The 26661-nt window shown below is 45.1% G+C and overlaps 1 long non-coding RNA gene across 1 annotated transcript in view; it reads left to right on the top strand.

The window, feature by feature from the left end:
- Nucleotides 1–11565: 11565 nt before the first annotated feature.
- Nucleotides 11566–26661, top strand: part of LOC140632926 (uncharacterized) — a 30128-nt gene continuing 15032 nt past the window's right edge. The window contains exon 1 of the long non-coding RNA XR_012030570.1: nucleotides 11566–11676. This is a non-coding gene — a long non-coding RNA (uncharacterized lncRNA). The remainder of the gene's footprint in view (nucleotides 11677–26661) is intronic.

Raw genomic sequence — 26661 nt, 5'->3', positions numbered from 1 at the left:
TTTCTCTCTCTGTTTTTTTTTTGTTGTTGTTGTTGTTTCCTTTGCTCATTTGCTTTGTTTCTTAAGTTCCACATATGATATTTAGAGTGAAATCAAGTGGTATTTGCCTTTCTCTGACTGATTTATTTCACTAAGCATAATACTCTCTAGCTCTAGTTATGTCATTGCAAATGTCAAGATTTCATTCTTTTTTATGGCCAAGTGGTAGTCATATATATATATATATATATATATATATATATATGACTACCCACACATATATAATCACTTCTTTATCCATTTTCTATAGATATGGAAATATCCACTATATCTATCTATCTATCTATCTATCTATCTATCTATCTAGTCTCTTTTTTATCCATTTTCCCTGGAAATATCCATTATCTATTTCTATCTCTGTCTGTATCTCTCTCTCTCTCTCTCTCTCTCTTTATCTCTATCTATGTCTATCTCTATCTATGTCTATATCTGTATAATCTCTTCTTTATCCATTCATCAATTGATGGACACTTGGGCTGCTTCATATCTTCCCTATTGTAAATAATGCTTCTATAAACATATTAGTACAAGTACCCCCTTTGAACTAGTGTTTTCATTTTCTTTGGGTACATACCCAGTAGTGTGATTGCTGGATCATAGGGTAGCTCTATCTTTAACTTCTTGAGGAACTACCACACTGTTTTCCAGAGTGGCTGCAACAGTTTGCATTCCCACCAACAGCATACAAGAGTTGCTCTTTCTCTGCATAGTCACCACACTTGTTGTTCCTTGTGTTGTTGATTTTAGCCATTCTGACAAGTGTGAGATGATATGGTAGTTTTGGTTTGCATTTCCCTGATGATCAGTGATGATGAACATCTTTTCATGTGTTTGGTGTCCATCTGCATGTCCTTTTTAGAGAAATGTCTGTTCATGGTTTTTGCCCATTTTAAAATGGGATTATTTGAGTTTTTGGTGTTGAAACGTATATGGTTTTTATATATTTTGGGTACTAACCTTTATCAGAGATGTCAGTTGCAAATATCTTCCCTCATTCTGTAGGTTGCCTTTTAGTTTTTTGGTTGTTTCCTGCACTGTGCAGAAGCTTCTTATTTTGGTGTAGTCTCAATAGTTTATTCTTGCTCTTATTTCCCTTGCCTCAGGAGACAGAGCTAGAATGAAGGTGGCATGGCCAATGTCAGAGAAGTTCCGGCTGTGCTGTCTTCTAGGATTTTAATGGTTTCAGGTCTCACATTTAGATCTTTAATCCATTTGGAATTCATTTTTGTGTTTGGTGAAAGAGAGTGATCTGGTTTCATTCTTGTGCATCTTTCTGTCAAGTATTCCCCACACTGTTTTTTTTTTTTTTTTTGAAGACACTATCTTTTTCCCATTGGATATTCTTTTCTGCTTTGTTGAAGATTAATTGCCCCTACTATCATGACTTTTTTTCTGGATTTTCTATTCCATTCTGTTGATTTCTGTGTCTATTTTTATGCCAGTACAATACTGTTTTGATCACTACTGCTTTGTAATATAACTTGAAATCTAGAGTTGTGATACTTTTGTGGTTTCATACAAATTTTAGGGTTATTGGTTCTAGTTCTACTTTCAGGAACTTTTTACAATTGGAGGAAATTTGATGAAAATTGTATTTTAATTAAAAAAGAGATTTATTAACTTTTGTTCACTATTAAAACTACACTTAGGATTATCAATTGGAATGGAAATTTCTAAAATTGAAATATAAATTATATAATTTGCTACTACAACCTGACATTGTAAAGACATATGAAAATGAAATCAAGTGGCCTGCTGATGGTGTGCATTGGGGCTGTCCATCAATAGCTGTTTCACTTTTTCAGTGTATATCACTTCCTTTGGACAGTGGCCCATTTCTCCACTCTTGCTTTCTCTCTGTTTTATCTAATTTCTTACCTTCCTATCATTCCCCCATCTCTTTTTTGTCTCTCTCTCTCTCTTTTTATTCTTTCTTTCCAATGCCTTAAGATTAAAGAAGCCATCCCAGCTAGAACCCAGAGAGGGGGTTGGACTGGCATGGGAGAAGTAGGCGGGTGGGGCCACATCCCCCCCTATTGAATCTGAAATGGTTGACATCCCACTTATAACCAACAGAAGATGCAGAAGTGATGCTATGTGGCTAGCACAGAAAAGATAGGGAAGTTTCTACCAGATATCTGGAATATTTACTTGAGGACCACATGGGAAGGCCCTGAGCTACATGATGAGGGGTGGAAAGGGGAAGATAGAGACATAGAGACAGACAAGACAGGGGTCTGGCCAGCCCGGGTCCTCCACCAACTATTCCAGCTCCAACCTCTATCTGACTGCCATCACAAGAGGCCTTGAGCTAGAAATGTCCAACCAAGCCTTTTCCAAATTTGTGACCCCCCAAAATGTGAGCTAGATGAAATGCTTACTCATGGCCCCTGAGTATTGGGGTAATTTGCTACACAGAAATGGATAACCAGAAAAATGAGTTTGATGAATTGGTTAAGAATCAAGAGGCTTTGGGACCTGGGTGTGATTTTTCTGTTATGACTTAGCATAGGCTATATTTCTTGCCATGAGTTTTATTTCTTATACACAAAGAGATCAAACAATTCTTTGTTATATCTTCTTTTAAGATTGTCATAATTTACTTCAAAGGAGATAATGCATTTTTGAAAAAAAGTAAAAATGGTTAGATAATACAGTGGTATTATTATTATTATTATTTTTTACTTTTTTATTTCAAGTTTTTATTTAAATTCTGGTTAGTTAACATATATGGTGAAATTGTTTTCAGGCATCATATTTAGTGATTCATCACTTACATATAAAACCCAGTGCTCATCACAAGTGCCTATCCTTAGTACCTATCACCCAGCCAGTCCATCCCCCACCTACCTCTATCAACCCTCAGTTTGTTCTCTGTCTTTAAGAGTCACTTATGGCTTGTTTCCCTCTCTCTTTTTTCTTTTCCTTTTCCCCTTTCCCATATGTTCATCTGTTTTGCTTCTTAAATTCCACATCAGTGAAATCATACGGTATTTGTCTTTCTCTGACTCACTATTATGCTTAGCATAATACCCTCTAGCTCTGTTGATGTCGAATACAATGGTATTATAAATTTCTGCAGGAGAAAGAATGTAGTGAAATAAAAGTATTTAGGTAGATGATTTCAGAAGAAAACTGAATGAAAGTAAGCCTGAGAGTATGTGAGACAGGAAAGAGCATTCCATACAAACATCCTGTTTACGCTGTTGTTTACCTACAGCTATTTGTCGTTACTCCTGTTATTATTAGAGTTACCATTATTTCCAAGCACAGTAAAATGGCTCTCCAGCCAGCCTGTCTGGCTTTTGTCCTGGCTGTGTGGTTTACTAGCATGTGATGGTGGGCAAATTACCCAATAAATCTGTTATATGATAAATACCACTAATACTGTTCCTCCTATAAGGTTTTCAACAATTATCCCTCCCCTGCCCTCATATCGTATTCTTTGACTGTCATCATCTCATTCTTCTGCTAGTGCATGGCTTAGACATCTTATTTGGGTGACAGTCTCAGGGTGGACTCTCCCCCCACCCCAGAGACCCCATTTGTACACGGCTTGTGCTGTGCTGACTCCCCCATGCATTTACCCTGATGTATTGTCCATGGTTGACTTTCCTGTCACCCTGGCTAGAGTCCAACCCTCAGAGAGGAAGCATATAGGGTCTTTGTTTCCATCTGCCAGAATCTAGTGCAAATAAGGCATAGAAAAGGGAGGGGTGGTGGTGAATCAGTATGAGTGAATTATGCATTTGCTTTAAACTACAAATAATGCAAATTTGGAAAGTATTGAAGGAAAGGTGCTTTTAAGACTGCATGTCATATAAATGATCCTTTTCTGATGAGTAATGTGGCAGTTGGCTTGATTTACTGTGGGTCTGAAAAAGAAGTGGTAAGGATCCAGAATTTTAATGGAGTTCTGCAGCATCTTTCGAACCTTCCTCATCTCTAGGTAGAAGAATTTGGTAATTTAAATTTTCTGTGTTTTCTGAAAGAGAATCCACACAGAGGTGGATTTTCCATGAAGTTAGAGAAGCTTCAGACCTTTACAATGATGATGTGGTCATGCTGTGTGAATATTTTTCTAATGGGATGTAACCACTTTGGTTGGGACCCCTGTCTCTTCTGCCTCAGGGTCTCTTGTAGCTTTGCAGTGTCAGCTGGTGGCAAAAGGCTACAGGGAGTTTTGAGGCTGAGCTAAAAGGAAGTTAAGTTGGGGATATGCCATTTTAATAGCCATTTGGAAACCCATGTTAGAATGTTTCAATGAAGTAAGAAATTCCAGACTTCTGGTTTTGTGAATCTAAAAGGTACCTTTTCTAGTCATCTAGTCAAAACGACTGAAGTGGAGGGTGAGATAAAAATCAATAGAATATGAAACAAAAACAGTAAACATGAACATGACATCAGTGGAAATGATTCTCATGATGACAAGTATTTTTATATAACATTTTTTCATCATATTGAAACAGAAATATACTACATGAAGGAAGTATGTTTCTAGTAGAAGTACTGGGTAGTGATTTATAATTAGTTACTCTGCAGGAAAACAGAAGATGCCATTTTTAGTTTATAGATGAAAGAAGTTGATAGAGGTTTCTCAAGTTTGATAAGAAATCTAAAACATTTACCGATATCATCAACAAAGACCTGGAAAGCTGGAAAGAATTTTTCCAAGTATGACTGATTTAAAAACAACAACAACAACAACAACAACACTGGTCTTGCCTTGCTGAAGGGAAGACTGAATTATCCTTCTACCTCTAGAAGATGATGTCACAAAACCATGGGCCTAACGAGGCAAAGAACAGGGAGGCGGGAAAATGTGATAAAGTGTTTTAGATATGTGGAACAGCTAATTAATCCAGTATTATGGATTCTCCTGGAGTTTGTGATGTTCATGATATTGTCAGTTTTATGACATCTGTAATTTATTTCAATTTCTTTTTCTGAATACACCCTGACTTTGATCTCTGTATTTTGTATTCTTGTCCAAAAAGTGGACCCTTAACCTGCATGAGTGTCATGACCCACAAAGCCCACCCCTGCCCCCCCTCTAACTATTGTAACTGTATGCCCTATTTTACATTTCTGAAATCTGCACTTTCTGTTTATTGTCTCATACCCACAAACTTGAGAGACTTCACATCACTACACAGTCTCTAGTTAATTGATTGTTAATTTTAATTTAAACCCATCTGAAAAACCTTTCATCTCTCTTCCGAAGGACATTTCCATTTTTATTAGCGTTGACTAAATTTCCTTTAGAAGATAGGAGTGATTGAGGAAAAAGGAAGCAAATGTAACATATGGAAATTGGGTTGGCATATATTTAAAATGATGTGTATACTACGGGAACTTGAATATTGACTTAACTGGTTGCCCAATACAGTAACAAAAATTCAAGTTACAGAATATGTTACTGTTTTGCCTGTTGGCCTGCTTCACAGTCAACAGTTTGGTATACGTGAGGCAATGAGTCCTGGATTTGGGGAGCCTAGGAGATTTTTCGTGAAGACCAGTTTTCCTCAGAAAGTGGTTTAAACTTTGGTAGGAAAAAAAGTGGTGAGATTTGAAATGATTTTGTAGGGACTCCTCTCTTTGTGGGGTTAGGGTACAAATTCCCGAGAAATGGGGTGGCTGTTGCTGGTGAGCCCATTTCCCATTTCGGAAGGAAATGAACCAACAGGTATCTGTATCTGTATGATCAATAGTGTTTTAACACTGAAATTTGTTTGTGCTGAAAGAGGAGAACTGTGTTAAACCATTTGCTCAAGCAACTTCTAGAGAAAAGATGTCTTAGTCATAGTTAGGGGATGTAGACATCACTTATATTCAGAAGGGCAATTGAGCTAGACTCTTGCACTGCATTTTCTCCTTTGCCCCCAACATTCCTTCACCTGCTGTAACAGGGAATCAGATCACTCTTCCCTCCTCTTGACTTTCTTTCTTCCCTTATCTTGTGTTTATCAAGCCTTTCCCACCTACCCTGCCTTTACTCCTCAGGATCCTAAATAGCACATAAGATTGACAGACCCTGCATTTTTTGTCACTACCCAAATGTGCCCTGAATTCCGCTTTGGTATATCTAGCTACCTATCAGGCATTTCTACTACAAGAGCATCTTCAACTCATGTGAAAACAAAAATCTGGATTTTATTTCATCACCCCCCAACCTACTGTTTGGATTTCCTGGACTTTATGGCTTGTTGGCTACTCTTTAGTTGGACGGGCATCAGAATCTTGAACACGATGGTCACATTTTTTTAGAATTAATTATAGCAATGCACAGTAGCTTTGTTTTCATTGCCGTTATTGTGCTTGTTTGTTTGTTTTTCCAATTTGAGAATGTATTAAGATACTCCAAGCACATGTTGAGAATAGTGGAGCCCTTTCTATGGGTTTAGAAATCTGGATATTGTAAAATCATCATAAGCTCAAGTTCTCCAACAAGCCACGAGTGCCTTCATTGACTTTCTGAAGTGGAAACACACTTTCCAGTCAGTGTTGGCAAAGGGCAAGAGCCATTAAGGGCCATTGGGCAAGGAGAGGGAGGGCCTGAGCCTTTTCTAAAAACCCACTTCGTGGAAAGTCCCTTCTCTTGTTATTTCCCCTGATCCCTCTCTATGGTTCATAGCAAAACAGAAGTAGAAAGAAATTCTTATGACAGCAATATCATGCTGCTTCAGAGACCTTTGTAATGACAGCTCCCTGGTCTCCAGTTAACTTCTGAGTATTTAAAAGGCAGGGATGGATTTCTGCTAGTTTAAAATAATTAATAACTCTTCATGGTAAATACTTTTCTCCTGGATTTCTTAGCAGTGGATGAATGGGCTCCAGCCCCTGATTCAGCTTTTACTGACAATTCAAGCTTAGTAGAAAACAGTTTTTAAAGAACATTGAATTCTAACATGTGACTCATGAGCAGAAATAGGGGATTTTAATAGAGGGGAAGATCTCAGAGCAGGACAGAATCTTTGTGGCCCAGAGTGATTGGGGAAGGATTTTCCCATAGAAGTGGACTTAGACTTGGGTCTGGAAGGAGGGCAGGAGAGCTGGATTTCTAGAAAGAAGAGAAAACCATATTGGGGAGTTCACATGTGCACCGAGCCACGTAGACAGAGCTGCCAGTATTCATGGACAGCATCATGATTTATGTGTCAGGGTTTGTGTGGGTGTTGGCAGGGGCTGAGACTAGTGGGTCACAGGATGAACCCAGTTTAGAAGGGGTTACATCATTTATTAATTCAGTAAATATTTGTTAAGTGCTGGCTGCGTGGCAGCTACTGGGGGGGGGTAGTTGCGGGCAAGGCAGATGAAGTCCTTGTCTTAGTGTATGATATTGGAAGCAACGGGTGCCATTGAAAACACACACAGCCTGACCAGTAAACAGCAGAGTATGGAGGGAGAGAGGTGAGCATCTCTAAGAAGAGAAGAAGCAGGGATTCTCTGAGGAGGTGACCTTTCTGTATTGTATGGGGCTCTATGGCTCCCAGAGGGTGTAGGGAGTGTAGGGCCCAGATGGAAGCAGGAATTCTAGCTCAGGCCACCACAACAGAAGTTAGGTAAGAGATGGTACAGTCTTGTCCCCAAATGGAGGACCAGGGACAGTGAGAGACGCTTCCATTCCACATACGTGTAGAAGACTGTCTTGATGGTTTTTGTATTTTTTAAAGATTTGATTTATTTATTCATAAGAGACACACAGAGAGAGGCAGAGACACAGGCAGAGGGAGAAGCAGGCTCCCTGCAGGGAGCCCGATGTGAGACTCGATCCCAGGACCCCAGGATCATGATCTGAGCCGAAGGCAGAAGCTCAACCATTGAGCCACCCAGGGGCCCCTGTCTTGACAGTTCTTGCCAATGAGTGTGGAGTCTCAGAATACGCCACCATCAACGCTGCCCCGTTTTCTGCCTTGAACAGGTGGGTGCAGATGTGCTACTTGTTGAAATAAGAAGACCGAGAAGTGGCATTGTTTTATAGATATGAAAAGTTCAAGTTATGGACACATCATCTTTTAACTCCCTATGAGATATCAGAGCAAAGTTGACATGCATTTGGATACAAGTAAATAAAGCATGTTGACCGTTGGGTGAAAATAAGACCCACATGACAAATGCACCAGCACTCAGACCAGAAACTAAAGTTAGAAGTGATCTGTTCAGTACCATCAGATTAAAGCACGGTTGAGAAATGTGCTCAGTCTCCTGCCTTACTCAAAACGGCATCTTAGGCGCCATGGGAATTCACCAGGTGGTTCTGGAAGTCAGCCTGGGAGAGGTACCGGTGAGATCAGTCCCTCAGGTCATTGTATGGAATGTGATCTTAGTTTAGGAATTTCTGCCTTATTTGAAGAAGGATGTTATTTACCTAAATATTCAGAGATCTACCAGGATGTCATCAACTGAGAGTTCCACAGTGACTCATGAAGACTGGAGCTAAAGGTCAATTATTCTTCTAGGTCCAGCTGCCTTTCTCTCTACCTGCTTAGAATCTGTGTCATTATGAAAAACAAGCTCCGAAGGAATGTATGAATCTTGACCTGCAATGGTGTTCAAACTGAGTTGGAGAGAGAGAGAGAAAGAGACAGAGAGAAAGAGAGAATGGAAGGAACATGAGATCCTTGTGCAGCATGTGGAAGTGTGGGGACCAGAAGAGCATCTCCAGGAGGTACCAGGTGAAAGACAGGGTTTTCATTCAAGGCAATACTCCTCCCATGGCAGCCTCGGGGAGAGCTTGAGATGATGAGCAAACCCAGCATCATCCATTTCCAGGGAGAGTGTGGATTGGTTTGCTTGTTCCTTCACTACTTTGATGACAAGAATGTGTATTCAGTTTTCATGATTTTTTTCTTAGAAAGAACTGAGTAGTTAGCCACAGAACACATCATTATAAAAGAAGTACTTGTAAAGCTCCTAAGTGATTCTCGTGGGCATCAGCACCCAGATACAGCGAGCAAGCAGCGATGTTCTGTTCTCTGAACGTCATCTGTTCCAGGCATCTTTGGGTGGCTGCTCTGGTCCCACAATTCACTGCAAGACTTGGGTCTCCTGGTATTTCCCAAACATGAAGGCTGATGTGTGTGTGTGTGTCTGTGTGTTTTAGACACAAATGTGTCCAAACTAAATATTATTTATGTCAATCAGGGTTCTAGAAGGAAACAAAATTTAGGCTAGATGATTCAAATGAGGAGATCTTCGTGAAGAAACAGCTCACACTGTATTTCTTAAACTTACATATGTTACATGTAAATAATACCTCAACAAAGTTGAGGAAAAGAAAGAAGTATATTCGTGGGAGGCAGATTTCTAAACAGCCCCAGGACCTACCATCCACATACACCTCTGTAATCCTTTCCCCGGCTCAGCGGACTGCATTTAGTGACTGGTTTCCAACCAACAGGACACAGGAAAGGTGTTGGGTCTCATTTACATGCTTAAGTCACAAAAGATGTGGCTACTATCTTGCTGGTATCTCCCCTGCCTTCTAGCATTGATGCTTTGATGAAGCAAGCCCCCTTTATGGAAAGGCCCATTGAGCAAGGACCTGAGGGCAGCCTCCCACCACCAGACTTTGAGGAATAGAGTTATACCAACAACTGCTTGGTCAGGATCCTTTCCCTGGCTGGGCTTCCTGGTGACCACAGCCTGGCCACCACTGGGCTGCAACCTGATGAGACTCCATCCTAGAGGGTCCAGCTAAGTGGCACCTGGACCCCTGACCCAAAGAAGCTGTGAGATAATAAATGTGTGCTGCCCCAAGGCACTAAGTCTTGATATAATTTGTTATGTAACAATAGATCATTAATGATTCCAGCTTTATTGGGGTTGTACTTTTTTTTTTAAAGTTATTTATTTATTTTTGACAGGGGAAGTTCAGAGGGAGACAGAGAGAGAGAGAATCTTAAGCAGACTCAGTGCTAAGCTTGGAGCCTGGTGCTGGGATCAATCTCATGACCCTGAGATCACAATCTGAGCCAAAATCAAGACTCTTATGCTTAACTGACTGAGCCACTTGGAAGCCCCTTGGGGGCACACTTAATATTCACCATCAATTTACAGGACATCTATTCCACAATCCCTTAAAAGTCCCACTGCCCCTTTCCCCAGCCCCTGGTAACTATCACTCAATGATCTTTGCATTTAAGGACATTCATCTAGATTTATAATCTAAGATTTTACTTATGCATCAACGTTACTCTCATGATTACAGTGTAGAGCACTAATCTTCATCTCTTTCATTCACCTTTCGATTTTATTTATTTCTATTTATTTTATTTATTTTTAGATTTAAAAAAAATATTTTTTCATGAGAGACACCCACACACACACACAGAGGCAGAGACACAGGCAGAGGGAGAAGCAGGCTCCATGCAGGGAGACCGATGGGGGGCTTGATTTGGGGACTCCATGATCAGGCCCTGAGCCAAAGACCGACGCTCAACCATTGAGCCACCCAGGTGTCTCTTGCTTTTTCATTTTAATGAATGTGAAAGGTTATCCTCTGCCATTCTTCTGTACAATTAGGGATGGGACATGAAAATTTCTCAATTCCCACAGTCATCCCCAGTCTCTAAATCTTTGCTGAGGATTGTGCAGTCCATTGGGCCCAATAAGAAGAAAACAGAAGGCTAAGGATATGTTTCCCAATTGCTTCATCTTCCAGGCCCTCTGGTTCTCATTATTTGGTCTTTTTTTAAGCATTACTAGGAATAATCAACGAATAAGGATGAGAGATGATGATATAATTTCTGGGATTATAAGTAGCAAAACGTTTCAAGATACAGGAAAAAATAAAATCACTGAGACACATACTGTGCCTTATGGTGATGATGAACTTATGGGAGAAGCCAATGGACCTGTACGGTAATTAAAAGATTAAACATTTATTCTATTTTTAAAAATAAGTGTATTTTATCTTTGGTTTTAGAAGACCTCTAAGACAGGATAAAAGTAATGAGATACCATTTGGATCACTCTTAAAAACCTCGAAAGCTAAGACTGTATCCAATAATGCCTGGTGCTGAATGTGAATGAGGTAGAGTGAGAGCCGGGGCCTGAAGTCGTGGGGAGCCATTTCCACCCTGTGGACACAAGGGGACAAAAGAGAGAACTCGATGTAGAGAAGGAGCTCAATGAGAGGCAAAACCATGGAGAAAAGGCCACTGAAATCAGTGAATTCAGGAGGAGCCCAGTTGTTGCCACGGGCATCGTGTCAAAGCAGGGGGGAGACACCCGATGTCTCCGTGTTCAGTCTTTGCCCTCACTGGTGCCTTCCCTCGGCCAGACCAAACCCGCTGGCACCTTTCAGAGCTTTAAGCACAGGGAAGGCAGAGCATGGATCTAGGCAGCCACGTGCGAAAAAGAACCTTCACATGCTTCTAGTGACTTCTTCCAAATCTGTCTTGGACAGTTTTCCTCGTTAGCACATGTGAATGTATCTCATTCTTTTAAATTGCTCTAAGACACTGAGTGTAGATGAGCCATAATGGGGAGGACCTCACAATGGGGGTGACACTTCATCTGAGGCTGAAGGATTTAAGCACATGCTGCTCTGTATAGAGCAGAGATAGCAGCCCGAGGTATAATGAGCTGAATAAGAGCAAGACGGCTTTGTTGGGATTTTACTGGACAGAAGAGGTAATTGGAGATTAAAGCGGATCCAGGGTGTGGAAGGCTTGGCATACTTTTCAAAAATCTTAAGTATTTTTTTTTTTTAATCAAGAAAGGCTCATTATCTAAGAGGCTTCTTTGGGGACTGGTATAAAATAGATACTCAATAAATACTTAAGTTCAGCTTGTTGAGGAAGAGAATTAATCAACCAAATCTGCATTTTTTATTGTTGTTTAATGAGAGACGTTTCTTTAGCTCTGTGTTAACAGTAAAGAAATTGGGAGATCTGAAGCAATTATCTAGATAATTTTAAGACTGATAACCTACTATTTAGGAAGTCGTTCTTTTAGGTCTAAATGAGCTATGTTGAGTGGAGTCAATTAAATCATTGCTCAAGTCCATTTGCCTCTTTAAACAAAGGCTGAGCACATACTTTGCCACTTGGCATATTCTATCTTTTTGTTCAAAATGGTAATTAGTTTGTCGTTGACAGACCAGCTTGACTTAAAATTGTAGTCTTCATATAGAAGTGTTAATATTAATTTTTCATACTCACAGAAATGATTTCCACAGCATTAATTACAATAGTTGTGTAATTACGCTTTCCTTTAGATAATTCTCCAGTGATTTCTTCTTTCATCTTTGACTTCATCCATAATAGGAAAATGGTTGTAGGAGAACGCATGGCGTTTGGTGGGCAAGGGGGTAACTTGCATTATTGGCATAATTTTTCCTGCCTGCTTTTTGTCAACTGCATATAAAACTGTAGAAGAAAAATTATATCTCAATATACAGTTTTCATTATGGTTTGGATACGCCTAATATCCCTCACTAAATGCCATAACTCCATATACACAGCTTGTCACCTCGCATGTGTAGACACAGAACTATTTTGGACATAATCACATAGTGGTATCGAAACGCATCTGATCCTCACCTAGGGCTTAGACAAGGAATTTTGTTTGATGTGAAAGCATTAATAATTTGATCACAGAAGAAAATTTTTCAGTAGTGCTTGCAGATCGCTGGTAAAAGATGATTCTTCCCGTGTGGACATGCATTATGTCACACGCCCTCCAGTTGCTGATGGAATCTCACATGGACAGTGTAGGGCAGGCACTTTATCTGCGCCGGGAGAGAGGACCCGCTCAAGTGATAAGGAGTTTGTGTGTCTTTTGGGATCTAAAACAAGTTGTTTCAAAACTCAGCTCAGGCCATGGAAGTTCATACCGACTGGCTTGAAAGCCTTGGGGGTGACCACCACATCTACATGAATCCATTGCTCTCCTGGCTCAGTTTCAAAATTAGGACTTAAAATTTGTCATTGTGGGTTACGGGCGTACACCTGTATACCGATGTTCAAAATGAGCTCATGACTTTGAAGTTCTAATCTTTTGTCATTTAGGGAATGTGGGTTCCCCACTTGACCCACAACACCTGCAAATCACAGCTCATCATTGTCTTCTCCTCTGTTTATCTGGTGGGGGTTACAGGGAGGGATGACAGAGGGGAGGAGGGGCAAGTTTTTAAAGATGATGTTATGAGTTCTTGGTGTCTCTGCTCTCTCGGCCAACTATGAGAACTATGTGAAATTTTAGGAGATAAGGTACAGCAAGTCGTTACGTGTCCCAGGCCCTAAGAAGGCACATCCTTTTCTTGAGGGAGAGGACAAACATAGTGGGGGGAACCTCTGTTACTGTCTCTGTTTTCCCTTCTGACTCCACATGGCTTCCAGTTAGCAGAGATGAGATCTGGAGCAAGACTTTCAGTGGCGTGATGGCTGCGTTCACACAGGCATCGGGTATGACCTGGGGGACGATGGGAACGGAGGACTTGCTGGTGGATTCCTCTCCACGTGCTTCCTCCTTAGCTCCTTTAGAGACAGAGAGTCGTGACTCAAAACTGCCTCTGGGACTTTTCTCAAGCTGCTTTCAGCTACAGGAAGGCAGGTGCTCTAACCCTCCCAGTCATATCCCCTGGCAGATAGTCATTTGAGTTCTTTTTTGTGCAGGGAAATGAGATCAATTCATTCTCTCCTGCTCCTCCTCCCAAATCTCTTCAAGTTTACTAGCCTGTAGCACGGAGTTTTCAAGAGTGAGGAGAAAGGATGGATGCTCTTACTCCTTCACACGAGGAACAGCCCTCTCTCGGGAGGTCTCTCGGGGTCACCACTGCCCTCCCTCTCCACACTTTCTGGACATTTGTCTGCACATTTGTCTGCACTTACAGGACTGACTTCACTTCCACTGTCGGGATAAATGACACAGGCATCTGTGCCAACTGAAGGATTTTGCATTATTTACTTGTGTATATCCAGCCCCAGCACACTACCTGCCATTTAGTAGTTAGAGGACACACGTTCTTGGAGGGGAAAATTGATACCTGATAAAATACAGTTTTGACCATGGAATGAACACAAATGTACTCTGGGTGAGAGGCAAACAGTCAACATCCAAGAAAAGAAAGGATTTGTTAGATGCAAATACTGGAAGAGAAAGGAAGAGACATCGCAGTTTTTCTAGAGAAAGCAGCAAAGGCAGACTGACCAGGAGGCCCACAGAGTGGGGGCCAGGCAGCTGGAGGTCGCCTGAAGTGAAGTTCCTGAGCTTGCACCAGGAAGTTGGTGGGAGCTTGCACCAGATCGTAATTCCCAGTTCACTTGCCTGCTTGAATTCTGGGATTGTGTGTCCCAGATAAGAGTTCTGCACAGAACAGATGGACGAGTGCTAGTTAGCGATCTCTGTATTAACTAATATTTACTGGGTATCTGTTATGTGCCCGGCATCAACTCGGTTAATTTGGTCTTCGTGACACCCACACCGCGATGGGCTGTCGTTATTACCCCATCTTATGACAGGCTACTTGAGGAACAGCAAGGTTAAGTCACCGGTCCAATGTGACACTGCTGGCAGCTACCGTAGGGATTACTCGGGCTTCTGAAACCAGGCGCCAGGATACAGTTAGAGCACAGAAGGGAACACGAGCTGGCCATGGATCACTTGACATGGCCAGGTTTGCACCGACCCATCTGCTAAATGAGGCTGCTAACTGGAGGCACTCACAATGACTCACTCCTTACTGATCGAACCTTACTGATTATCTAAGTATTAGATAATAGTATTTCATAATCAAAATATTTCATCAGAGTGCCTGCCGGTAGCAGACATCTACCCTCCTCTCTTGCTTAAGATCAAGTATCCACTAGCTCGTTTCATTCAGTTGCCTCGTTTGTTTTTATCAACATCATCACGGCATCTCCCTCCGAGGAGTGATGAATGATGTTGCGTATGGAATGAACAGCAGTGCCCGTGCCATACTATCTGCTCAATAAATGTCAGCTGTTATTGCCAGTGGCAAAGAAACGAGTGCATTTGGTACCGTTAGTGTGTTCTTGGGCTCTCATCTAACTCTATTATGTCCTAAGAGAAAAGTTGCCAAATAAATTTTTCTCTACTTTGTGTTGCATCAACAAGCCACCGATAAGGTTCATTTGTTTCAGGGGTAAAGCCAAGACCCGCCTCATAGGCAAAGACTCCTGTAGGATACACGTCGCCATGGAAAAGGATCTAGACCCATTTGAAAGCTCTGCTGGAAAGCTCTGCTGGAAATGATCAGATGTTATGGGTTTGTAATCCTGGTCCAAGAGTCTAACGAGGATCGGCTCCAAGTGTGGGGAAATGTCTCCCGTATCCAGTTTCAGTGGGAAGGACCATGACGTGCTCTGCATGCTCGCTCCCTTCCACAGCCACGATGCAAGGCACTACTGCTACTCCTGGTGATGAAGGAGAGCCTCGGGGAGGTGGACATGCTCAGGCCCCACCTGCTACACGACCATAAAAGGGCAGGACTTGAGGACTTGAGACGGCTCCCAGCCCAGGCTCAGAACCCAGAGGTCTGCTGGCCACATGTTTGTAGGTGATGGGCCCGAGCAGCGTGCTTGGACAGTAGGTCTCTGACAGTCCTGTTAGAGGCTTCCAGGAATGTGCATTCTTCTTCAGTGACCCTTTGTGGAGAAGATGCATTTCTTTTTCTTCTTTACTTGGCAGGTTTTTGAATACCTACCTTAGCTTTAACTACACGAAGGTGTTGTTAAGAATTCGAGGAAATCTTTTCATTCACGGCAGTCTCTGGGAAAGTGCAGATTGGATGCCCTCCTTCAAGCCTCCGGAAGGCAAGAAGGATGCTCTGCAGATGTCAAAGCCACCTTGGCTTTGAGTACAGGTGAGGATGCCTCCCCCGAGGAGTGTTGGTGAGAGTTCACGGACCTGTGAACGCTGTCCTGACCCCACTGGCTGCCCCTTGGAATACTCTCATTCCTCTTGACCTGCACACATTTGGTTTCATCTTCGGCAAGAGAAAAATCCTGGAAATCCGGCTCTGTTTGGCCCCTTTTCTCACTAACCTATCCAGGCTTTTCAGAAATCTCTCTGCTTCATTCTAAACAGGAAGTTTCAGCAGGCAGTTGTACAAATGGCATTGCATTGTGTGGGATGTCACCTATTGTTACAGGAACAAAGACATCCTGAAATAAGGACAAAGCCTTCAAATCCGCCAGGGTCCCGGACCCTTCAATAGCCTTGCATTGTGTCTGGAGGGTGATTGAGTGAATTGGGTCACTCCAAGAATATACCTAAGCTTCTGAAACTCTGCTATTATTAGGGTTGCCAGAACGGGGCTACACACAGCATATGCAAATAGCATTTGTAGTAGCTGTTTTAGCTGCTCTGCATACATGCAAAGCAGGGCCTTTCTAAATAGATGTGGTTACCTGCATGGGTATAAATAAACAGGAAAGAAGGTCTGTGGGTTGACGCATAATTCAATCCTTCCCCTATTAACATGTTAGAAGAGCAAAATATTTAGGAACCACAAGTGCAATTAAAGTTTCTCTTTTGAAACACTGTGCATGAGTCACGTGATTTTCCGATGTCTGAGGCCTGTAGATGCTTTACATTATGTTGAAAAGAAAATACTGCATTACAGGCGACTAACGGGCATTACCAGGCGAGAGGAACTTAGCTCCCATTTAGCTGCAAACCACTTGCACTAATCGATGGCTTCTCATAGAATTTCCGAGTGCGGATTTTGGTGTAATGAACTGTGTTTATGAAATGAAACGTATTCCCATTGACACAGGATTGCATTTGGCAGTGTTTTCTCTATCGTAATAGCTAAATTACTAAAACATTTTCAAAAATGTTATCTGAGACTATGTACGCAACAAAAATAATGAGATCATTATACATTCCCTTCCCTTTTTCCCTCTGTATGAAACAGCCCACTCAGCTAGATTTTACACACGAACATGCCCTCCTCCTGCAATCCACCTTCCCCTCCCCTCAGCATCTGTGTCACATCTAGAGCAACGTGTGTGAATTGTTGGTTGGGCTGCTGGGGCCTTGATATTCAAGTAAGTTCCATGGAGGAAATCTACCTCTAATCCTATGAATTTTATTTTTAACCAATACTGCCAGATATTTCTTCTTGCTGTCTTTCCCTCTTATGGAGAGGAGATCACGTCTTCTCCACTAACTTAATACTCTGCTCTAGAGCGCACACATCCCCATTTCATTTGCTGCCTTATGAAAGCCCTTCTGTCTTCGCTGACAACACACTCCCAACCAAAGGATGCTTCCTAGAAGGCTCCAAATTGATATCATCGTCTGGTATTGGTCTAGACAGAGTTTTTCTGGGGCCAGCTAGAAAATGTCCCTTTCTCTGTGGAGCAAACTCATCCATCCCTGTGTTCGGATGAAGTACCCCTTGAACTAGCACCCGACATTCTAGAAGTCGTGACTCCTGTTGCATAGATGCCTCCTGCAGTTAACGGTCAATGAGGTAGCTTCACTCTTGAAATGCAGGGACCTCCTCTGCTATTTTGCTGTTAAAAAGCAAACTGCTAAGATAACCAGTCCGAATAAAAAAATTAATACTCTAGGGACAGCCGGGTGGCTCGAGTTGATAAAGCGTCCACCTCTTGGTTTTGTCTCAGGTTGTGATCTCAGGGTCTTGAGATCGAGCCCCGCACTGGGCTTTGTGCTCAGGGCAGAGTCTGCTTGAGATTCTCTCTCTCACTCTTCCCCTCCTCTAAAACAAATACATAAATCTTCAAAAAAATTAATACTCTAATAATGCACATGGACTCTTGACAAATCAATGTGCTTCTGGTGCTTCAATTAAACTGAATAATGATTTAATTAGAAGACCCCTACAAAAACGCAGTTATTCCATAAATAGGGTATTAATTTTCTGCATTATGAATTTAAGAAGTGATAAATGGATGGTAAGCAATTTGCATGATTGATATTGACCCTTCATAAAAGTAGCCTGTGTTTTTTTGTTTTGTTTTGTTTTGTTTTCATGTGATTTCTATAACACACTGTGAAAAAAAATCAAAGGGCACTAGTCAGGAATCTTAAAGTTGTACAGGACAGGAATGCAGCTCAGTCTAGATGAAACAGAAAGGAAACATGCAGACCCATGTGGCTGGAAGCTCTGGGAGTGACTGGTCGCTAGGTCCCCTGGAACTTTGTTTCTTGCCATTCCTAGAATACTGGCTTCATCTTAGACGCATTTCTCCATCTGGTGGAAAGAAAGTTCTCCTTAGGATTTCAGGATCTCAGAAAAACTTCCTCACCAATCCTCACGCATCTTAGGGCTTCTGTTGGTTCAGTGAAGGTTGGATGCAGGTTTGGGGACATTTAAGTGTGACTCTAATGGCCAGCCTGGATTACAGGCTTATCCTATGACTAAGGGGAGTTGTTCCTCCTTGGATTGTAGCAAATAGGGGAGAAGCCATGCCAGGCACAAGGATTGTCGCTTTTAAAGGTGAAGGAATTTAGGGCAAAGGAGCATATATGGTTACGGGGGGAAACAGACGTTTGTGTTGCACCATACTTGGTGCCAATCTTGGTTCTGCTATTTATTCATGAAAAAGTCTTAGAATTGATGTCCTAAAACATGTCGTAACAGAATACCCAACTTCTTGATCATCTGCTGTAGGTTCTTGAGGGGTGTATAGAAAGAGGATCCCTTTCTGGTTGGAACTTTGGACTGAAAGTCTCTTGATGAGGTGTCTGGGGACCTAGGTAAACATGTAAAAACTTTTTGGGACATTTCCTTTTTTGGGGGGGGGGCATTTCCGTAGACCCATATTCTATTCTTGGTCTGTGGGTGTAGTAACCTGCTATTGGTAACCTCCCACAAGGAAGAGAAGGGAAGAACACTTACCCATTAGGGGCATCTTGGTCTCCTCTGGCCAAAGGTTCCTAATCTAATATCATTCAGTCTTTACATCCTTTTTCTTAATAATCCAATGTCATTGTTCTTCCTCCTTGTGAGGTAGACAAGAGAGAGAGAGAGATGACTCAGTTCTGTCTAGAGCATGGCAAAGGCTGGAGGGATGAACGTAGAGAACAGTAACAGCAGATGGGATTTAGGAAGCACGTGTGTCTCCAACATCAGCGAGACTGGTTGGCTGTCTGCAAAAGGAGTGGCTCAGCCCTCTGACCTGGCCCAACAGACCATCCAATGGCCTGCCTTGGGAGGAGGTAACGCTACCTCTTCTGACACGTGGGTCAGAGTGAAAGGAATGACATAGGATTAGTTCCCAATGTACAAATCAATTGTGTACTAAAGGTTAACTTATAAATATGTTTATGTTTCTGTGGACAAAAACACTTCCCTAGTTCCAAAGTTATAAATGGTGTGTAGGTCCCTAGGCCACTGTTTATGATAGAATTATCATCCACAATGTTGAGTATCAGACAAAAATATTATTGTGAGTATACGGCATTTCTTCTGCAGTATGATTTAAAGACTACATGCAAGGATGCAAGGCGTTTCGTCCGTTGTTAAATCAGATGGAGCAAAGTCTCCTCTCTGTGGCTCGCTCCCTCTGCTGCATTAACCTTTCTCTGCTGCAATCTCTGTCAGAGCTTCTGTTACACATACAAAGGGCCCTTAGCTTCACTCTGGTAGGGAAGTCTATCCAGCCCCTTTGAGGTCCCCAACATAAATAGGGGTCACAGAAAACTCTGGAGCCAAAGGAGGTATAAATATCTGGGTGGGAGTGGTGTGGAGCTCACGCAGAGTAACAGGAAGAGTTTCTAGAATGTGCAATGCAGCTGAGCCTCATGCTTGAGGACTCACACAACAGAGACGAGCCATTAGTAAACTGAAGTTGAGAGGTGTTACCATAATTGTTTCAAGTATCGTATTATTTTTTCATAAGAAATAACATATTACCCAAACAGCCAAACTCCCAACGTCCTTCCATTGCATCGTCATAAATTATTCCCATGAATGGAATTTCATTTTGAGAAAGGACATGGTGTCATAGGACACATTTTGGGAACTGGACGCAGAGGAAAAGTCTCAGGATTCTTCAGTGCTGGGGGGTTCCTTGGTGCTTCAATGGGTTAGGCAGCTGCCTTGAGCTCGGGTCATGATCCCAGGGTCCCAGGATCCAGCTCCACATTGGGCTCCCTGCTCAGCAAGGAGCCTGCTTCTCCCTCTGCCTGCCAGCCCCCCTCCTTGTGCACACATGCTCTCTCTCTCTCTCTCTCTCTCTCTCTATCTCTAGTCAAATAAATAAATAAAATAAAAATAAAAATAAAAATAAAAAGATTCTTTGATGGGGGGAGCCTTGTTACAACCTCCAGTGAACAGGTGTTTCTCAACAAGATGAATTCCTCACTAAACAGCCCCAAACATGTCAACAACATCTTTTGCCCTATGTGTCTGTCTCTTGGACTTCACTTTTCATGTTTTTTTTTTTTTTTTTTTTTACGATTTTTATCTATTTGTGTGTGTGTGAGAGAGAGAGAGAAAGTGTGTGTGCACGAGTGGGGTAAGGAGCAGAGGGAGAAGCAGACTCCCCCCTGAGCAGGGAGCCCAACACCAAGCCTCAATCCCAGGACCCTGAAATCATGATCTGAACCCAAAGCAGATGCTTCCCCGACTGAGCTTCCCAGGGCCCCCTCAGACTTCATTTTTAAACAAATGATTGTAGATGAAAAGGAAACTTGGCTGGAAAAGCCGCATGTCTGTGTCACTGTGCCAGCAGGTGCAAAAGCCTCCCTAACCTGGCCGTGCACTTGGCCTCTTGTTTTCCTTCACGCACCTGTAACGTGGTAGGGGTGCGGAATGAGAGTAGAAATGATTATAAACTTCAGAGCATTTAGCCCACAATCTATAAAATTACTGGGTAATAAAGATGCTGGAAATCCGTTAAAGTGATTTGCCCTCCCTGTGATTCCCATGGGTGATGGGATTGGACCAATCGCATAGAAAGCTCCCGGAGCGCCGTGGTGCCCTGGAGAGGACTCCGGGCCTCTGCCTCTGGCTCAGACCGTCACAGAGGAAATCTGGTCTTCACAGAGCAAAATGTGTTCAAGTTATTGGAAATGATAGTGATGCCAACGTAGAGAGGGTAAACGGGGTGTTCGGATACTGGCTTAAACGTTTGGAAATCCAGAGACGGTGTGAGATCAAACTACCCTCTCCGCCTTGGTATATGTATGTAGCCGTCGAAGTCCAAAGACCGACACAGGCTAGTCACTTTAAAATAAGTTGCTTACATTTCCAACATAGAGATCTGTTAGGAAGACCGTGGCCACTGACTCCACCACCAAGACATTTTTAACAACGGGAAATAGATGGCCTTCGCATGGAACCTTAAAGCAGAGTGGACAACTAGAAGATAAAATAAAGTCTTCTCTATAATTTTCTCCACTCACAAAGGTAACGACTGTTCACTCTTGACTTCTTCTTTAGTATCTTCTTCCCAGGAAGATAATGCACGCACTTGCACACACAGGCACCCACACACTCGGCCCGTGTGCCTGCTTGCAGCTGCCCATCCGCAGATAGCTTGCTGGGTCCCCGCCATCCCCTGCCCTGCCGAGGGATCGGTAACAGTGGCCCCAAGAATCCATAAGGTACGTCTTGCCTCTGGGTTCCTCTTATCCACTTCTTTGCAATTTAGCAGAATTTCTGTCTTCCTCGAGCCCTGACTCCTTCATGCTATTTAGTGAGTCTCCCATTCGGCTCAGAGACTAAAGCAGTTCTATGGAAAGTCCAAGAGAAACCAACAAGTAAACAATAATTAAGAAAAGCATTGCTGAATAGGTATTCATATCTTTTTTAAAATACATTTTATTTATTTATTCATGAGAGACAGAGACAGAGAGAGAGAGAGAGGCAGAGACACAGGTAGAGGGAGAAGCAGGCTCCACGCAGGGAGCCCAATTCGGGACTAGATACCGGGACCCCAGGATCGCACCTTGGGCTGAAGGCAGGTGCCAAACCACTGAGCCACCCAGGGATCCCCATATCTTTCAATACTTAAATTATTTTCATGAGAAACGAGTAACTTGGCGGTTCCTGGATTCCACATATACGTTCGTTATATACATTTACATATTGAAAAAGATGTCTCGAGGCGACACGGTGGCTGTGATTTACCCATCGGCCGACCCCTGGTCACTCTACTCTGCATGATGCAAGGATGTCACCCTGACCACAGGAAAGGGTACTGGCAGAGAAACAGCAGCCGTGGATCGTCAGTGTGACAAATGTCTAGCTGGCCGTCAACATAAAGGACTTTTTGTAGCCTGTAGATTTCCCAATAAATATAGAAATGTCTGCTTCCTCCTGGTGACCTCACAGGAAGGGGTCTCGGAAGGTGCACCTGGGTCAGGAGGGAGGGGAGAGGAGGACGTGTGTTTCTAAAAACCTAGGTTCCTTTTGTGGGGGGCTTGCCTCTCCCTCAATTTCAGAATACCGGGGACACCTGTGCCCTGCTAGATGGGCCGAGAGGCTGTGACATGCTCGTGCTATCGGAGGGGCGGGGGGTGTTGGGGGGCTTGAGTGAACTCTGCACCCCTTCCTGGGGCGGGAAGCAGGTGTTCACCTGTCTGGAGAGGAGGAGCTTCCCACACTCCGTCCCACGGTCCTCAGCAGCCTTTGGTGGAGCACAGCTCTGCGCCGGGGCCCTGGGTGCTCCAAGAAGGACAAGCTGGGTGACAGCAAGAGGGATATGAGCTGCCATGGAGGTTCCAGGGAAATCCCCGGAGCTGAAGGCAGATGTTCCTTCCAGAGGAGGCTCCGGAGAACTTCCGAATGCACTGCCCTTTAGCCAGGGGAAGGCCGCACAGCCCGGATGGTCCTGAAGGGTCTTGAAATCACCAAGCAGTGACTCCGGAGCCGCCCGGGCGCCCCTGGGGGTGTGTTCGCTGAGCAACTGGGTCCACTTGGAGACGCCTCCCGTGACTCGCGGAAAGTTTGGTCCCGCCACCAACCTTATTATGCCTTATGCCTCCGTTCCAGTTTGGTGTCAGGAAGGAGGGGGATGAGCTGGCCGCCCGCCTCAGGCAGCGTCGCTTTCCCTTTGGCAGGTGGCTCCCCAGCCTCCAGGCACCCTATGCGGGGACATGTGACGCGGGCTAGAGGGCTCCCCCAGGACCCTGGCGTGAGCTGCACCCCGAGGCTGAGCAAGGGGAGCAGTGATTCCCGCAGCCACATACCCTCTAAAACTTAGATTTGACCATTTTGCCAAGAGACAAGACCCAAGGCGTCTACATCGAACCCATTGGGCGCTTCGGACGTTGGTGGCAGCCCAGAGCCTTCCCCTTCCTCCTCCGACATTCCGTGACGTGGGGAAGGGCTTCCTGCCTTCGGGTCATGCCCCCCCCCAGACCTTCAGGCTCCCTGCTGCCTCGGCACCGCTCACGGCCCGGATGACCGCGCCCGCCACCCGCCCTGGCCCCGGGCCACGTGCAGCCAGAGAAGGTGACTTCATCGGAAGATCGGATCAAAAGCGCCCATCAGGCCAAAGCAGATCCCGAGGCAGCCAGGAAAGCATCTGCCCAGCAGCGGCCCCTCCACATCTGTGCACCGTGCAGCCGTGACCTTTGACACCCCCGCTTGGCAGATCCGACCATAATAGGTAACTTTCCCTTAAAAATGCCCTGAAGCATAACTGAAAATGGAGCTGACCTCTTCAGGCCACTGATGCTCTTATGGAAAAAGAATAAAGCAACTTAGAAGGCCATTAAGACCCGAGGGCGCCTGAGCGCGGCCGGAACCAGCTGGGGATCCCTGTCACCTGCTCTGTGCGCGGCAAGGGGGCCCGGCCACCCGCTGCCGTGGTCGAAGCCCCTAACTTTTCCCTTCTGCCTAAGCCAGCGTATTATTATTATAATATATAATATATAATATATAATATATAATAATATAATAATTATATTATTATTAGAGTTTTATAGTAGAAGAATATCGTTATTTTTAGTTAAGGTCAATTCTTAAACGTGCCCGGTGACTTGGACTTACCCAGACGGCACCAGGGAGTGAGGCGTGGGACCCAGCAGGTGTCACCGGAGCCAACGGGCCACCGGTTGCCCAGGCCCGGCGTTGTCTGCGGGTGTGCGGTGGTCTTGCGCTCCTCGGGGCTTATAGTCTGGGGGGACGTGGACGTACTGCTGCAGGGGTGTTCCTGTCCCCCCTCACCCCCCAATTCATGTGTCGCAGACTAACCCCCAGTGATGGCGTTAGGAGGTGGGGGCCTTTGGGAGCTGATTAGGTCATGGAGGGGGAGCCCCCACGATGGGACTAGTGTTGCTGCTCCCGGAGGAGACAGGTGAGCCGCGAAGGGGGCTGTCGCCAGCCAGCCAGCCGCCAGCACCTTGGTCGCAGCCCACAGCCCGCAGAGCCGAGAGGGATGGAGGTCTGTGGTCCCCTGCGCCCCGGCCCCACGGTCAGTTCAGCAGCCCGAGCTCACGAACGCACAAGTGGGCACACAACAGCACGGTGCCGCACAGAAAGCTAAGGGAGGGTTCTGGAAGGTGGGGGCCTCCAGGCCCTGGAAGGAGGGATCTCCCACAGGAGGCAGGGGGTCAGGAAGACGCAGGCGGCACAGGGGTCCGGGCTGGCGCTCCCGGCCCACAGAGCTGGGGGGTTGTGGTCCCGGCGTTCCAGAACCGGGGGGAAGGAAGCCAGGGTGAGCAGACCGGGAAGGGAGGCCAGTGGGGACCAGTGGGACCAGGCCTACTCAGGGTTTATGGGTGCCTCTACTTGAAGAGAGTCGGGAGGCTGTCAGCAGGGACTCAGGGATCCCCCCCAGGACGAGCCGTGGGCTGGTGGGAGAGGGACCGAGCAGGTGAAGTCAGGTGAGGCGGAGGGGAGGGCCCTGGATTTGCAGGCCGAGCGCTGCGTGCCATGAAGGGGGCTGTCGAATTTCCTCTGGGCGCCACCCCCTCGCGGGGCGCCTCCGGAGTCCTCCCTGTGACCTCTCCAGGTGCCAACAGCCTTGTGTGATGGCCGAGGTGACCACGGCCCACAGGGCTGATCCCGGGTCCTGTGCCCCGCACCTCCTGAACCCAAATCCCAAGCTCCTTCTATGCCGCCGCTGGTCTTCGTCGTCTTGAGGCTCCCACGACCGAGCCCTGGCACCGGGCTTTCTCTTCCGCCTCCCAAGACATGTGACACGGTGCAGACGGAGCATGGAGAAGGGGCCCGTCGGGCGTGGGCCCTGGGTCGGCTTAGTTCGCTGTCAAAGCGAGGGTCTCCCACCCTGGGATTTCAGTGCTCGGAAGGCCCACTGATGCAACAGCCTGGGGCCCCACGACCCTCTGCCTCGTCCTTTGGCTGGGACGTGACAGGTGCAGCCCTGGTCTCTGCCTGCGGCATCCAGACGCACCATTCAGCCGGGAGACCCTGCAGGCATGACTTCCTTTCTTTCACCAGGTTGGGTGTTAATCCAAATCCAGTGCTTTTCCCCAGTTAGCACCTGCACACAGAAAGGCGGGATCTTCTTACACGACATCTCCCCCCTCCACCACCTCCTGGGGAGCTGCGCCTACCCTGGCTGGGTCCCCCAGCTCCGGATATTGTCGCCGGAGAGCGTATTCCTCTAGGAACTGTCTGCCCTCTGCAATCCTGATCTGCAGCCGGCCGCCTTCATTGGCCTGGGCCTCACGTCCACGTGGGACACGCACATTTCTCAACAATTACCCCTTTACGCTGAGCGGTGCATATCTTTTAGCTTCTAAACGTTTCCTCTGGTGTTAACACAAGAACTAAAGGTCCCTCTCTCTGTCTGTGGTTATAGATATAAACGTTCACCAGCAGCACATCAACTCCATGGCGATGGTTCGTCCACTTGACAGATGTTCAGTGAGGTTCTGCTAACTGCCAGGACCTGTGCTAGGCATTGAGAACACAGAAATCAGATGCATCTCGGGTCTCAAGGAATTGACTTCCAGAATGAGCCAGATTGGGCTAACTGTGCACCACTAACGAACGTGCTTAGAAGCAATCACAAAATCTGGCAAAAAGCTCAGGGTCTCAGCAGCTAGTTTCCGCAAGACCTGTCAGCTGGGTGCTGGTCTCGTCTGTGGCCTGCGGAAAGCAGACAATGCTCCCCTAACTCCTCTACTTCTTCCTACCCCGAGTTTCCCCAGCTGGATGATCTGTAGGGTCGTTCATGCTACTCATAGGGGAAGGCAAGCTCTGTAAAAACTTGTTTCACTGGAGCACCTGGGGGGCTCTGTCGGTGGAGCATCTGCATTCGGCTCAGGTCATGATCCCGGCGTCCTGGGATGGAGCCCCACATCGGGCTCCCTGCTCAGCGAGGAGTCTGGCTCTTCCTGTCCCTCTGTCCCTCCCCCCCCCACTCATGCCTCCTCTCTCTCTGTCTCAAATAAATAAATAAAATCTTAAAAAAAACATGTTTCACAAATCTTGTGACAAGTTGCAGTCTCCATGCCGGGTCAGTGCCATGGCCACGACCTAGGTAGTAGGGTAAACAGATGCTTTTCCTGCAGCGAGAACACCAGCGGCCTGGGGCCCGGAGATTCTTGGGGTAACGTGATGGTTTGAGGGAGCAAAATGGCTCTGAGAGGCGTCCCAGGAGCGTATTTTTAGCCTTACTTGCCAATCCAGGGTGAACTGCTTTGATGGTACAGGCCAGGCGATGGCAAGAGGGTGTCCTTCAGGTCAATTTGCCAGGT

Source organism: Canis lupus, chromosome 5 (genome assembly GCF_048164855.1).
Source record: "Canis lupus baileyi chromosome 5, mCanLup2.hap1, whole genome shotgun sequence".
Classification (NCBI taxonomy): domain Eukaryota; kingdom Metazoa; phylum Chordata; class Mammalia; order Carnivora; family Canidae; genus Canis; species Canis lupus.
The sequence above is the reverse complement of the archived record's forward strand: the minus strand, read 5'-3'. Positions and strand labels throughout refer to the sequence as shown.